This window comes from Danio aesculapii, chromosome 6 (assembly GCF_903798145.1).
Source record: "Danio aesculapii chromosome 6, fDanAes4.1, whole genome shotgun sequence".
Lineage (NCBI taxonomy): Eukaryota > Metazoa > Chordata > Actinopteri > Cypriniformes > Danionidae > Danio > Danio aesculapii.
In genome coordinates this window covers 63,187,039-63,202,991 of record NC_079440.1, presented here as the reverse complement: position 1 = coordinate 63,202,991, position 15,953 = coordinate 63,187,039, and the positions used below count along the sequence as shown (strand labels likewise).

Sequence of the window (15,953 nt, the reverse complement as noted above, 5' to 3'; positions counted from 1 at the left end):
ACAATAAACACATTTATGGTTGTTTTTTCGTGCAGTGCACAGCCTCTAATCTAGTACATAAAGCAAATACTCTAACGCTACGGGCTCGGGCGGTGTTCTGTCACATGATCCGGTGGACTCTTCTGCACCCTCGGGCCGCTCCGCCGCACTTAAGACTGAGCGTCGGGCCAAACCTGTCAGAGAACACCACCGCCACGGCCCAGTATGCAATGCAACCATAGAGAAGAACCACATGTTTCTGATATTGAAGATTGCCGTGTGCCAGACAGTCACTGGGGGTACAGACACAAACCCAACACAAATACTGGAGGAAAACCAACAAAACAAACGAAAAGAACACAAAAGAACCGGAGGATCTGAACACTTTGCACTGATACACACTTACAAAAATATTTCTGTAACTTTTTTCCCAAACCTTGGCATGGTTGTTTAGCGTTCGCAATTTGGAAGCCAATTCAGAGCTCGATTGATCGGATCGAAGCGTTCAGTCGGCGAAACCAAACGACCGAAGAAGTGGATTCTGGCCGAGTCCAAAACGACCTTAAACATTAAAAAGCTCACACTACCCCGAAAAAATATAAATTCCACGCATACGGGTGACATTCAACATTCAAGTGCCAGTGTTTTTGTACTGTCTTTTGGTCAAGTTACTTGAAACTATCACTTTTAGGCTTATAAAATAAATATTTCTCAAAAATGCTCAATAAATTACACAAACTAGCAGCAAAAGTAGAATCTAGTAATCTGTGCAAATAGCTAAATTCCCCACTGCTAATCCCCCTGGTCCCAAATCAGTCCTGGTTAACTATTGGAGAACCGTCCCCTTTTGTAAACAAGCTGCGTTTAGTTAGTTTTCTTCTTCCACCGTCTCCACACACAGTATTTGGAAGCGTACGGACACGCACTCGACACACTTATAAAACCCTAGATGTGCAATAAAACAACTTCAGTAAAACTCGATGGGTGAAACACAGAAGGGCCAAAAGTAGCACCGCTGTTCTCAAGTCAGCTCCCACCGCCGCCGGGCGTCCACAGGGGGCGCCACCGCCGCTCGCTCATGCAAAGGCACAACACGCTTGAGGAAACTATTGCACTTCAGTTTAACGCCAGAGAACCAGTCTTTGGCAGGACGCTCCGCTCCGCTACACACACACACACACACACACACTCGCACTCTCACTCTCACACACACACACTCGCGGGCGTCGCGTCTCCAGAGTAAAGCCGAGGATGTCTTTCGGAATTCAACGCAGCTTGAAAAAGAGAGAAAATAAACAAATCATCTGATGGAAATTAAGAGGTGACGGATGTTACGGTAACGAACGTAAAGCCTGCTGCAGAATCGGTTCGTAACTCTCCTTGACCAAAAAACAAGAACACTAGCATGCGGATTCTTCAGAGACGAGCTGGGCTTCAGGAGCCGTTACGCCGACGGGAGGAAGAGAAGAGTCGGTCGACCGCAGACGCCGCTAGAGCTAGCGCAGCCGCGGGAGGTCTCGCCTGAGGACAGAGCGAGCGGATCTCCTCTCCTTCAGTAATAGTAAAGCCCAGCAGGGGGCGGCGCGAGCACTGCGCACCTCAATTTCAGCTCTAAATACGACAGACCATCCCAGAGTTTGCCAAGGTTTGACTACATCCAAGCTTATTTTGTTAAACAGTCCCAAACAAATCTTCAGGGGGAACGAAAGAGGAGAGAAGCTTAAAATAATCATCAGCCAGACATCAAAACCAAAACAGAGGAGGAGAACACAGCGAGTCTAAGTGTAAAGGCACAGCACATTAACAAACTGATGATTCTCACTCAGGGGAAAGAACTGATGTGGTGGAGAACTAGCGTCCGGGTCCGCTAACGCCGCAGCGCTCAGAGAATCACCGCTGCTAATGCTCTGCACAGCTCCTGCAGCTACAGGGGAGTCTGGCTAGGGTACATGTGGTTTCCGCTCGGTGTGTTTGGCGTGGTGGTCCACCGTAAGTGTGTGGTGTGTGTGTGTTTTTGAGGTTGTGTGTGTGTAAGTGTGCGTGTGTAAGTGTGTGGCTGGAGTGCACAGACGCCACAGCGCCGCTAGTTCCCCCACCAGTCCACCTGGGAGTAGTTTCCGCCGTATCCGTCGCTGCTGTAGAAGTTTCCGAATCCTCCTGTGGGCAGAAACACACAGTGTTAGCGTTAGCATGCAGACCGATGATCATCACAGGAATAAAGCAGTGTGCGCTCCCCAATGAAGGCGCTGGGAGCGAAACCGACCCTTACCACCGCCAAAGCCCCGGTTCCCTCCGTGCCCACCGGTGCTGCGCCCGCCGCGGCCCCCGAAGCCTCCGCCGCCACCGCTGCTGTTCTGGCGGTAATCTCTAGCTCCAAAGCCTCCAGAAAACCTGAGGAGCACAGCAGAGTTAGCGCCTACGGTCCAATCACACATGACCCGCTCATTCCTCCACAGCACTGCGAACACATGCTCCAGACAGACTCAGCTGACGGTTCTGAAGCGGAGACGCAGGTTAGTTTGAATGACAGCAGCACGTCTGCGTACCTCTTGGAGCGTCCGCGGCTGCTGCTCTTGTGCTGATGCTCGTACGCCAGACTCTCCAGCCATGACGGCACTTCCTGTTTGGCCTCCACCAGGATGTCCAGCAGGTCTTTGGTGATGTTGCCGTTCTTATCATTGAAGAATGACGTTGCAAGACCTGCGAAGACCAACATAAACACAAGTGAAACGGCACTTCCTGAACATCAGCATGGAGGATTCAGCTATTCTGAACAGCAGGTTAGCATCAAGCTTAACGATAAGCTAGCTAACAAACCAACGAAGATGCACGCCTCAGAAAGAGTTTCAGAGACCTTCAGAACACGCGTAGACATGTTATAATATGAAAAAGCAACTAGATTATGAAATTAAAGCAATCAGAGATCTGGTCCCCGCGTCAGGTCAGGGTACACCCGTAAACACGCACACGGCGGAGGAGGAGCACTCTAAACTCACACAGGAGAGAACTGGACTAGTGGATGACATGACGCCTCATTCATTTCATGTTTTGGTTAACTAATTCTTTAAATACAACTCTCCTGAGCTCTAAAGAGGAGAAAAAATAAGAAAACCGCTAAAGAAATCTGCTATTTAATTTAATTTAGCAGACGCCAGTCATTTTCACATTAGTCAACATCAGTTGGGGATTAATATTAGGAGTAGCCTAAAACATGTTTAGTTGGACACTGCACAGTCCCACAGTAGTCTACACTCGAAATATTATAATTTATATTCATTATTATTATTAAAAGCCATACAATGGACAAAACAGAAAACACTTGAACGTTTGCCTTCATTTTGAAGTGGCTGATGTGCACTTTTGTGAAGAGAAACATCCCATTATGCAGCAGCACTCTTAAGTCAGGACACTCAATGCCTTTTGAGTTTAAAGATGATCATCCTGAGCAGTTTACAGTGTTATGAATGAATAGGTCGGCTATATAGTGGATGAGTAAGTGGATTTGCCGTGGATCAACCTCACATGTGCTGTGGGTAGGCTAAATGAGCTTTAAAATATGTAGTTTAGGCTATTCTGCTATTTGCTCATGCAAAATTAAACACCAGAAATATACTGTAGGCCTATATTAAGAGCTAAATTACAGTTAGCATATCGATTTTATTTTGACTTGTTCATGGCCCTAAAAACTGAAAATGTAACCTGAAGAGTTATTAAAATAGGTTAAATAAGATGACTGGTAGGCATATTAGCCTGATGGCTTATGGTGGCGTTTTTACAAATGCCAAATGGACAATATCATGAAAAAACATGACCAATCATCATTTATCTTTAAAATAATAATAAAAGTTATGCCTATTGAGCTGCACGCTATCCATAACACAATTTAACCAGTTTTCTCGGTAATAACTGAATTTCTTTTGTTGTTGAGGTAAACAGATGCTCTGTCTTGCTACACTAATGCCTTAAAATATAACAAGGTAACATCTAGCTACTGTTTTTAAATGACAGATTGCAACATTTAACTTATTTCCTAAAGCTGATATTGGTTGGGTAATGAAGCGTGATGACTCTTATGCTGATTTCACTATCGTCATTTACCCATTATATGATAGTGGGTTAGCTTGCATGTGTGGGCATAGTTTGATGTCTTTAAACGTTTATATTAATTGAATTAAAATGGAAAGGAGAATAAAATATTAAAGCACTGTTGGCGCTGAAGCCATGTCCGTCTGCGTTAATAAATGGTATCGTTACATAACCTTCATTGATAAAATCAGTAATAGTGAAACTGTGCATATTATAAAGTCTATTATGCCTTATATCAGTAGCTCAGTCATTAATGCAAAGTAATAATAAGTGAATAAATAGCCTAAATGAAAGGAACAAGAGGGACCAAAATCAGTCACCAGGTCCAGTGCCCCCCTATAGGATTAAACTGTGGTGAATGAACATGGTACTCAGTGATGAACCAGAGCTTCTGGCCTTTTTTTGGGTCATCGCACAGAACTGAAGGTGCTGTGGTGTATTCAGACGAGGTCAGTAGTTACCCAGGTTGCCCACGCGTCCCGTACGGCCGATGCGGTGGACGTACTCCTCGATGTCGCTGGGCAGGTCAAAGTTAATGACGTGCTTCACATTGGAGATATCCAGCCCTCGAGCGGCCACCTGTGGAGGAGGAGATCCAGCAGAACATCAGAGGAGGGTTCACCATTACAGCAGAACTCCTCACAGATAAACCCAGTGAAAAGGACAGCACCACAAACACACCTCACATAAACATGACAACCTCACATCAGCGTTCAAGACCACCAGATGGAGGAATAAGACAGTGTGAGCAGAGGAGAGAACACCAGACCATAAGAGACGCATCACACACGCCTCACACAGAAGTAAATAGAGCCATCATTTGATGCTAAGATGATTTCAGATATAAGTGTAGCTTAACTATCATGCATGTGTTGTTAAAGCATTAAACTGTTGCAGTGAAACACAGATCAGAGCGCAGTGATCAACGCACCGCCGTGGCCACCAGTATGGGGCATCTGCCGGAGCGGAACTGGTGCAGCGCCTCCTCCCGGTCCCTCTGCGAGCGGTCCCCGTGGATGCTGGTGCAGGCGTAACCCTCACGGTACAGGAAGTCCTCCAGCAGCCCGCTCCTTCTTAGTCTCCACGAACACCAGAGTCAGAGAGTCTTTACCTGCGGGATGGCCGACACACGTCAACACACACACCCAACACACACACTACACTGAAGACATGCTGACCTTACGGTCGCGTTTCTACTGGAAATGTCCAACAACTCTTTAATCAAGCAGCAGTTCCAGCACAAGCAAAGACATGAGTCTACATTGAGCGAGTTCCCCTCAAAACAAACTAAATCTGCTTGGAAATGGCCGCTGGCAGATGGCTTAGCTTGTTTTAATGGGAGCGTTCACCCAGAAGTGGAAAGGCTGATGTTGTTTACTCTCTTCAAACCTCTGTTGAACACAAAAGAGGAGGTTAAAGAAAGCTAAAACCCTTGATCCACTGACCTCCAGGTTTCCAGAGGACAACAGTACTGGAATAATGGAAATCAGTAGCTACAGGTTTCCAACATTCTTCAAATTATCTTCTTTTGCTATCAGCTTAAATTAGACATTTAAACAGGTTTGAACCAAATGGAGAGAGGAAGTAAATATCAGAATGTTCAGTTTCAGGTGAGCTGGGCCTTAAAAACAGGTGGTTCTGAAAATGCTCTTGATTTCAGAATCTTCAGATATTTGGACTAGAAACGAGGCACTAACTCAATGAGTGGCACACAGAACGGGGAGCGACACACATCTGGATCTCACAGAAGTGCAGATAAATTAAAGACCGCTATATTACAGCAGATCTCTCTAATTTACAGCAGATTTACTCTACACTTCATGCAGATCCAGCAGCCGCAGGGTGAACCACTGCAGGAGCAACACTATGGCTGAAGGGGAAAACAAAAATAAAACAGGGAAAGTGAGGGATTGCAGAGTAAAATAATAAAATAAACACACTATCTGATTTGAGATGGACGGGAGGGAGGTTGGAAAACAAATGATGTTGAAGCAGAATGAAGGTGTGCGGTGTGACTTGCGTTTGTTTCCGGCTCCAGTGCAGGTAAAGTGTCTCTACTCACCTGGCTTCTCTACGCTCTCGCCTGTACTCTCCTGAACCTCACTCGGAATAACTGAATAAAACCAGACCGTGGGGTGAGCTTCAACATATCACTGTCATGCTTCATAAGGTTTACATGTGGGTCAGAGCGTGTGTTCATACTCTACAGATGTAATGTACAAACCACAACTACATCTACACACACACCACCACACACACACACACCAAATATATATATAAACTAAAGTCAGTCTAAATTCACCGTCCTGTGGTACTCTATATTTCCCAAGTGAAGTTTAACAGAGACAGGAATCTTGATAGTTTTCCTTCTGGAGGAAGTCTTTTAGTTTGACTGTAATAAAAGCAGTTTAATATCCTTAAACCATTTTAAGGTCAATATTATTAACCCCTTACAGGGTTCATACACAATTTAACTACTAAAATGTTTCATATAATGTCTACATATACATGGTAAATAATAATAAAAACAATGATGTTCAGTTTTATTACAGCATATCATAGAACACGCTCCAATCCATCTGGTTTAAAATAGTTTATATCTCTGTAAAATTGATCTTGATAATGTTTACACAGCACTAACAACGTGAGAGCAAGGTTTTGGCCAAGGACATGATAGTAGTAAAAACAACTAGCCTATATTGAAGTTATAGGTGCACAATATATGCTTTCAGCATCCATTTCTCAATGTGTGCACCTGCAATCGCAGGATATGCAATGTTGGGATTATAGCTCAATCATAATGGAGTAAGTGCATTATCTGCAGGCATTTTTATAAAGAGAGTTCACCCAAACATTATTAGCCATTTTCATTACACCCTTCACTTGTTTCAAACATTTATGAGGTTTCTTAAACAGAGTATAATCTAATAACTCCTACAGTACTGAAACAAGTGGAGTAAAGAGTGAGGACATTTTAATCTTTGAGTGATCTGTCCCTTTAAGGCCTGTGACTGTGTGAACATTTCAATATCAGAGTTTAAATCATCCGGCCACAAGAAATGTTTCGTAACTTTAATAAAGATTAAATAATCTACAATGAAGACTCTGCAGTGCTGATATTCAATACCTGTACCAGAACAGTGAATACCTGAACACTATCATTCACTTTTGTCTTTGCTAGTTCATCTATGCTCGTAATTTATGTATTATTAGATTCACTCCTCTACAAGCAACACTTGGAGAACATTAGTGAAACTAGACCCACAGGAGGGAGAATAACATCAGCTTTAACTGTGCAGGCCCATTCTCAGCTTCATGTGTCTGGTGTTTAGACGAACCTCTTAAAAAACTATTGAACAACCCCAAACTGTCTTAATAATCAGTCAGAATACAGGTGTTGCTGCTCATCCACCCTGAAAGCTCAGACAGGTGTAGTGCAGTGTCAGCAGGTGTGTGTACCTGTGGCGTTCAGCAGGTCCAGCAGGAACGAGCGCTTGTCGTTCTCCTCCACCCACACCACCTTCTGCGTGATGTTCTCCGAGGTGGAGCCCACTCTGCCCACCGCCAGGAAGATGTAGTCCTCCAGGAAGTCTCGGGCCAGGATCTGAGAGAAACACACACTGTTGAGGAACTGATGAGCAGGAGGGCTGGTGTTACCTGTGCACCGCACTCACCTGGATCTCCTTGGGGAAGGTGGCGCTGAACATCATGGTCTGACGGAGGCCTTTAGAGGCATGGTGTCCTGCTCCACGATACGCCGGATCTGCGGCTCGAAACCCATGTCCAGCATCCGGTCCGCTTCGTCCAGCACCAGATAACTGCACACACACACACATACTGCTCAGCGAGCGCCCGCTGCACTAACACAAACTCCCTATTCTGCAACGGTCGAATTTAATGCAAAAATCCAGCAAATGTGGCGGTTTTGTGAAGCTCGCAGACTTAAACTGCTGCATATCTCATCATCATCATCATCATCATCATCAGGCTACACACTGCAGAGAGAACACTGCAAACCCTGTAGAGGCTGGTGTGTTCAGATTTAACAGGCAAGCAAATCACACAGCGGTTAGCAAAGAAAAGAGCAGCTGGAGCACACACTTGCAGTAGTCCAGGCCGATCTTCCCTCGCTCCATCATGTCCACCAGGCGCCCGGGCGTGGCCACCAGCAGATGACAGCCGCGCTCCAGATCCCGGATCTGCTGGCCGATGTCTGCGCCGCCGTACACCACACAGGGACGCACGTGAGAGCGGTACGAGAACTGGAGGAGAACACAAACACACATCACACTTTCACTGAGGAGCTCTAAAGGAGAGTTCACACACACAGGGAACATTAGCATTTACTCTCCGTCAAGAGCTGCACACCTTGAGTTTCTTCTGCTAATTACTGAAACATGGAACCACTGACTCCCACAGCAGGAGGAATAAAGACCACAGAAGTCAAGAGGTACAGGATCTCTAAATACCTTCTGTTTGACCAAACTAAACTCAAAGGTTTGAAACTATAAGGAGTTGAGTTTGCTTGTTTATTTGCCTCATCAGAAACATACGGCCATTTCATTGCGAAATCACAGACAACACATAACTCAGTATATTAACATATAAACAATCTCTCACACATCAAACCGAAGAGTCATTGTAAATCTCTCAGTGCTGTGCGGTGTGAGTATAGTGTTTGGAGTGAAGGATCGCTTCTGTTCAGCGTCTCTGCAGGGGTTTATTACCTTTCGGGCTTCATCATAGATCTGTAGAGCCAGCTCTCTGGTCGGGGCTAACACCAGTGATATGGGATACTGCTTACGCCGGCCATACTTTCCATTTTCCTGAGCACAAGAGTAGAGCAGGTTAAGATCAGATCTTGTGTAGAGTAATGTCTCTGAGCTGAAGCTGAATCTGTACCTGTGCGCTGTTCTTGACGGCCTGCAGAGCTTCTCCGGGTCCATCAGTGTAGATCTGGCTGAGCACAGGCAACAGGAACGCTGCTGTCTTCCCAGAGCCTATTACATGCGCAGACACACACACACACATCAGGGTATACACCGGGAACAGACATTCATTACCTATCAAGACCTCATCACCACTTTAGCTTATGGGGTCTATAAGGGTCTACACCCCCTGCGTTTCATGGCCGACAGCAACATTTTCACTAATAAATAAGCTGATTGCACATGTTAGATACACAGATGCAACATTATTGTGGGCAGATGATTTCAGAATAGATTAAATAGTGATGTAAAGATGTAAAGTGTTTTGTTCGTCAAATTACGCTCCATAAAACACAGACCTGCACTAAACTATAACACTGACACTGATTTACAGGAGGCGCCTACAGCAGGAGTAACGGTGCTTCCTTGACTACTGATATAACAGCAGCGTGATGTCAAATCTAGCAGGATTCCACTGATTTCAGAAACTGCAGCTCAACATGCAGATTAAATTCAGGGAACTTTAGCACAACTACACTATACCACACACCTACAGACAGCGACTAAAGGGACTGAAATGTCTCTAAATTGATCTAATTGATCTATCAACACACACGCGCGCGCGCACACACGCGCCTCTCACCGGTCTGTGCGCAGGCCATCAGGTCCCTCTTAGACTTGATGATTGGAATCGCGTGTTTCTGAACCGGAGTGGGCCGTGTGTATCGGCTCAGGTTTATATTACCCATGATGATCTCCCCCATCTCCACATCATGGAACTGCACAGACAGAGAGAGAGACGCTGTTGAATATGACCATTAATCAGAGAATCACCCTCAAAACCCCATCAGGAAACTCACGCTGTCGATGGGCTGCGGCCCGTTGTGACCCGTCGCTTCAACAGGAATGTCATCATATTCTCAAAGTTAATCCCAGTGTTACTGCCAGAGAACAGCTCGCTGCAGGGAGACAAGCAGCACACTCAGCCAAAACACCAGCTTGGACTGCAGTGGGTAACCCCTTAACTGTGGGTCACTATTGAGCATGAATGTGAAGATAACCTGCTGTAAATACTCAACCCTTCAGTGCTCATATTTAAACTAGGCCTCATTTAAAAGCTGAAGTAAGAGTAGAAACATTTATTAAGAGTTACCTACATTCAGGAAAATTAGAAAGTAAATATATTTAATTCAAACTCAGAACTAAACTCTTAATAAAAAGACTTCAACTCAATTCACAGAACACACTCATGAGAAGGGAAGCGCACAGCAGCACTCACTGTTCCAGACGCTCATTGGGAGGCAGTGGTTTGGACCAGTCTTCATCCCTGCAGTCCTCCACCCATCGGCTGTTTCCACCACCACCGAAACCTCCACGTTCATACCTGAGGAGCACAGCAGCACTTTAGTCTCACACACATACACACCACATGTTCCCCTCTTGAGTGTGAAGAGAGCCTCACCTGCCCTGGATGAGGACCCCACGGTCATTGAAGAACGATGATTTGCCCCTGTCGGAGCGCCCGCCGAAGCTGTTGTAGGCGGTTGTCTTTGGGACGTTCCATCCGCCTGCTTCTTTATTGTCGTAGCCAAACCCTAAGAGACACAGAGATTCCCATCAGTAAAGCAACACTGGCAGATGGCGAAACAGAGCAGGCTCTCAGGTGTGTGCGGCGACACCTGCCTGCGCTCTGCATGGGCTGGATGGGGTTGTAGGACCCAGTGCTTTTACCCCGGAAGCCTCCTCTGCCCCCGCGGTCGCTGCGGATGGGTCCGCGGCCGCTGAAACTGCTGCCGCCATTCACGCGGTTGTCTCGGCCATCATGGTAGCCGTTCACAAAGCCATTGCTGCGTCCGTTATCCCATCCTCCAGGAGCATCTGAAACAGCACGGTTACATGTCAACTGGTGGACAGACTCCCGCTACGGGGCTTCAGCAGGTCTTCATGACCGTTTCAAATGTACATTTATGAGTTATGCAGATGATTTTCAGGATTAAACTAACAGCATTGGGGCTTTTAGGAAGATACAGAGGACACTTGTTGCGTTCTCAAAATGACCCTCAATAGGTGAAATCCATGAAGTAGTGCGCTTTGTTATAATTATTAGATGTTAAGGCTGTAAAAATCCTCAATACACACTTTTCTCAGACAGTTTCACACTTTTCTCTCTCCTTTAATCACTCAAACCTTCACATATAAGTTTTTCTAGAATGAAGCCAAAAATCAAAACCTTTAGAGCTTCATTTATTCTGTAATGGAGCCCTACAGCCATGTAACTTCTACCTTCATTTAGCATGTCCAGAAGCTCAACTTTTTGTGCGATGGTTAGCATTTTACTCTGCCTTTTGGGTGCTAGCGCAGACGCCTTTGAACACTGTATGCAACCACTGTACAAATTGAGATATGCATGTGCAATAAAACACTCAGAACAGGTTCACTGCAGTGGTCTCAAACTGGATTCCTGGAGGGCCGCAGCTCTGCAGTTTAGCTCAAACCCTAATCAAACACAGCTGATCCACCAACCAAGGTGTCCAAAACTACTCTGAACAGCTTGATTAGCTGGACCAGCTGTGTTTAATTAGAGTTAGAGTATAACAGTGCAGAGCTGCGGCCCTCCAGGAATCCAGTTTGAGACCTATGATCTAAACGCAGAGGTAGACCAACTGGACCTGTTCCAGTCACGAATATAAACAATCAAATGAAAGCTGAAGCCGTGATCCCTAAATGAGCAACAATCCCAACACACAAAACACCTGAATATGTTATATATTGTGATTATTATTTATAAATGACGATGTTGGAAGCCAAACTACAATAACTGATGGTGGTGTTGCTAACCCTAACTTTCCTATTTGAGTTTATCTCCACTGCGTTAAACAACTGATATGAATGCTATAATATTGACACGCTGTTTTACTCAAATGATGCTGCAGGCATGTGATGATGAGAACGCATCAGTGAGGAGGAATATGGGGGAAAATCAGTAATTATTAGATCCAATAATGTCCCTGAATAAAGCATTGAATGCTCATTGTCATGCAGGATAAACACTGAGGATGCCACTGATCAGGCTTTCTGATGATCCTCAATGTGACCCCCCCCCCCCCCCCCCCAATACTCCATATTTACACAAATTACAAGGGTCACCCTACTGAGGTCAGATATGAAAATCCATATTTATATGGAAAAATCCCATTCCTGATGTAGTCTAAAATAACTTTAAAGGGTTCCTCTAAGATTAATTAACGCTACAGGGCTGTTGATTGATTTTTATTGGCTGATGAACACTCAACTGACACAGCTCCAGAAGGTCTTAATCTATTCCAATCTGTTATGAGATCTACACATTCATCATGTTTAGCACACTTCAGCTTCTGTTATTTTACAGATTGTTATTTTCTATGCATGCCTTTTCCAGGGCTGTGAATAAGCGTCGGAATGACGTTAACCTCTCGGCGCAGTGATTTAAATCATCTGCTTTATCACCTTTCACCTGCAGAGCTCGACTTCTACAGCCTCTTCATTCATTTACAGCATGAAGACTGATATTTATGCATTTGATCATCTTATTCCACATCACACATCAGTTCATCATGTAACGCTATGTATACAAATTTAGCCTAATAATACCCATTACTCATATCTCCAAACATGTCTAGAGAGTTAATAATGAAACTTAATGGATAATGGACGATATTGGACAAATCAGATATTGCAATATTTAGTTCTTCTGCAATGTATATAGCGATATGAATACAATCTCACCTGATGGCTTAATCAGTTCTATTTTAAGTCTTTCTGCAGTCTAAAAGTAAACCGGTTCACCACGTCAATAATTAAATGTAAAACACTGATAAAGACTTCATTGTATATATGGGTGATTCTCTCGAAAACTTAGCTTAAAAATTCTCAACCATGAATTTAAAAATGTTTAAATTAACTTTTTGTTTTTGCAGATAATTGAAAAAGTCTGGAGCATTTGTCTACATTAATTAAAACTCATATACATATCACAGTACCTTTTTGGCATCATTTCCAAAGTAATAAAAAATCTCATTACCGCAACAGTCTGCAAAATCGACTCTGTTAAAAAATGAATTCACTTTGATATTTTTTCCAGTTCAAATATCTAAAACGTCTTAAATCAAGAATCATCTTCTAGACTAGAAAAATACACATTTAGAAGTAAAAAATAACTTCCTTGAGGAAAATAATCTGCCATTGAGACGAGCTCAATCCTCTTGTTTAGGTTTGATATGAATGTCCCTCATCCACTGGCCGATAATTCAGCTGATTTAAGAGAAAATCTCTTAATTCTGACTCCTCTCTGAACAATGTTCTTACTTGTCTACAAAATGTGTTTGATTTAAGAGCTTGATTTAGACGAGTCACAAGACAAAACCCAAGGATGAAAAACATTAAGGTGTGAATGTGCTTCTGGTCAACTATAATCCAGACTCAACACTGCAGACCCAGTGATGTGAATATTGTGGATGCACAGTGTGATATTAATGCTGAAAGCATAGTGTGTGTAGCTCTACATGAAACTTTCTCTTAAGCACAGCTGTCGTAATAGAAATGTACAGCTCGTATATTCAGGAGAGCGCTGAGACAATCAGATTACAGATCAGGGACCACCAGCAGTCTCATTTACAAATGCATTCTCATGCAAGAGCGGTGATCTATAACAAATAAACTTGACTAGAGAACATGCTGTGCTGTAACAGGATAAACATTTAATATTGATTTAATTGGACCACTTTAAAAACCACCATATGAATCATGTTCATTAATAAATGCAAAGATTTACAGAAATCCAGAACAAAGCTGCTTGGTTTTGAGTCTCCAAAAATAAAAATGTATAAAACTGTTCACATCAGCTGATAACGATGGTTATTGTTCTATACATGTCCAATCTCTAGCTGTTTAGAGTCTAAATGCAGAAAGTTGTAGAAACCAGACTGCTCATTTGTATATCAAGTTTAACTATTGTACACAAGATATCGTTTTAATTGTGTATAATTTTATATCATGCACAATGGTGATAAATATGAGGGTGCAATAATTATAATAAATGTCTAAAAATGAATTTTACTTCATGCATGTTCTAATGGGAGACGTCACAGAACTGGTTTATTCCCTGACTATGGGGATATGATGCAGACGCAGTGTTTTAAAGGGACAGTCCACACAAAAATGAAGATTTGCTCACTATTTACGGTCAAGTGTTTCCAAACCGTTATGAGTCTCTTGATATTTTGAAGAAAGCTGAAAACTGTAACACTGACTCCCAGAGTGAGTAAATCAGGTCCTGCATGGGTGCAGGCCTCCAACACTTTTCAAAACCTCATCTTGTGTTAAACACTGATAAAAGAAACTCACGGGTTTGACAGCAGCACTGGGCGACTCTATGACTGAATTAAGTTTTGGGTGAACTACAGCTTTATGTTGCAAGTACAGTAGATCAATACTATCTTATAAAAATCATTAAAGCATTCAGACTTGGAGGATCACATTATTAAATATTAATAAAATTAGTCTCATACCATTTTTAGCAGCTTCTTTGTTCCTTAAATGTGGTGGAATGTAGCGCCCTGGAGAAGAGGAGACGGGGTTAATATGGCAAACACACACAGCTCTGCTTCAACAAACATCAGTCAGTCTGTCCACCACAAACTCCACTTCCAGCCCAGAACTGAGGGATTAAACACAGAATGTGGAGCACAGAGACGTGCTGAAATGAGGAACAGAAACTCACTTCCAGTGACACCTTGAACATCAGCGGAGCTCAAGTCTAGGGCAGCCAGCTGAAAAACACAACACATCTCACTGAACTGGAACACACACCTGAACACACTGCACTTACACACACACACTGCCACGTGCACATCAATTACAGCTAAAACAACAGCTTTATTCGGTACTGCTCGTTTGAAGAGTAAATTAGGTCACAAGATTTATAACAAATCCCTCAATTTAAACAAATTTAGTAATAATTTAATCATTTCGGTCTGCTTCTGAACACAAAATATGAGTTTAGAGAATATTTAACATTGATAAGAGGAAGACAAAAGATATGAAAGCTGCCACTGTCCAGCAGATGATCGAGACATCTTACTGTGTTCAACAGAAACTGATAACCTCAGGGGTTTACACCAACACCAGGGAGAACGAGTGGAAACCCGTGTTTTACAATACTGTCCCTTTAACCCGCCTGCTCATACGGTAACCACCAGACAGATTAAACCGTGATAAAAACCGGTTTGGACCCTCATTTAACCGGAACCAGATTCAGCGGTTTGCGTCTGCCTGCTTATATTACGGACAAATAGTAATCGGTGACTGTAACGTCACAAAATGACACGAAAACACGGCCTAATGTGAACAATACTAAATAATCGGTAGGTCAGACGGAGACTTAATGACAGGCCGAAGAGCGGCAGGATGAAGCGGCAGCTGAAGGCTTTTCCGGCGGATCTAGAGCTCCTGCGGCCCGTAAACACCAATGAAGCCTCGTGTGTGGATCCGCCACCGCCGCCATCATCACCGCCGCCATCCCGGCTCCTCCATCTTACACACCGCCGCTTCCAGAGCCCATCCGCCCGCCAAACATAACCCCAGCCCCTGCTCACCTGCTGATCCAGACCGTGCACATTTTCTACGGCCACATGACTCATAACTAACGGGTGTTGAGGGCCGGTGTCGCGGACTGACGGGTTCCTTTGTTCGCCGGTGTGTCGCTTGTTCTGGCGCTGCTGCCGCGTCTGAGAGTACGGTCGACGGTGCTCGGTGAGGATCGTAAAGAGGAAAAAATAAAGAAAACGGAGTCACTCCGAAATGTAAACGTTATTTTAAAATAAATCGTCGGTTTTCGGCTTGAGTTCGGTGTTTCGGCGGAGGGTTCACGTCGAGCTGCGCTTCTTTCTCGGTCTGAGGGTGAAACAAGAGCGCAGCGGAAAC

At 44.0% G+C, this 15,953-nt stretch overlaps 1 pseudogene; it reads right to left on the bottom strand.

Moving 5' to 3' along the window:
- Positions 1 to 2,006: 2,006 nt before the first annotated feature.
- LOC130231229 (putative ATP-dependent RNA helicase an3) overlaps positions 2,007 to 15,953 on the bottom strand; it is a 13,950-nt pseudogene continuing 3 nt past the window's right edge.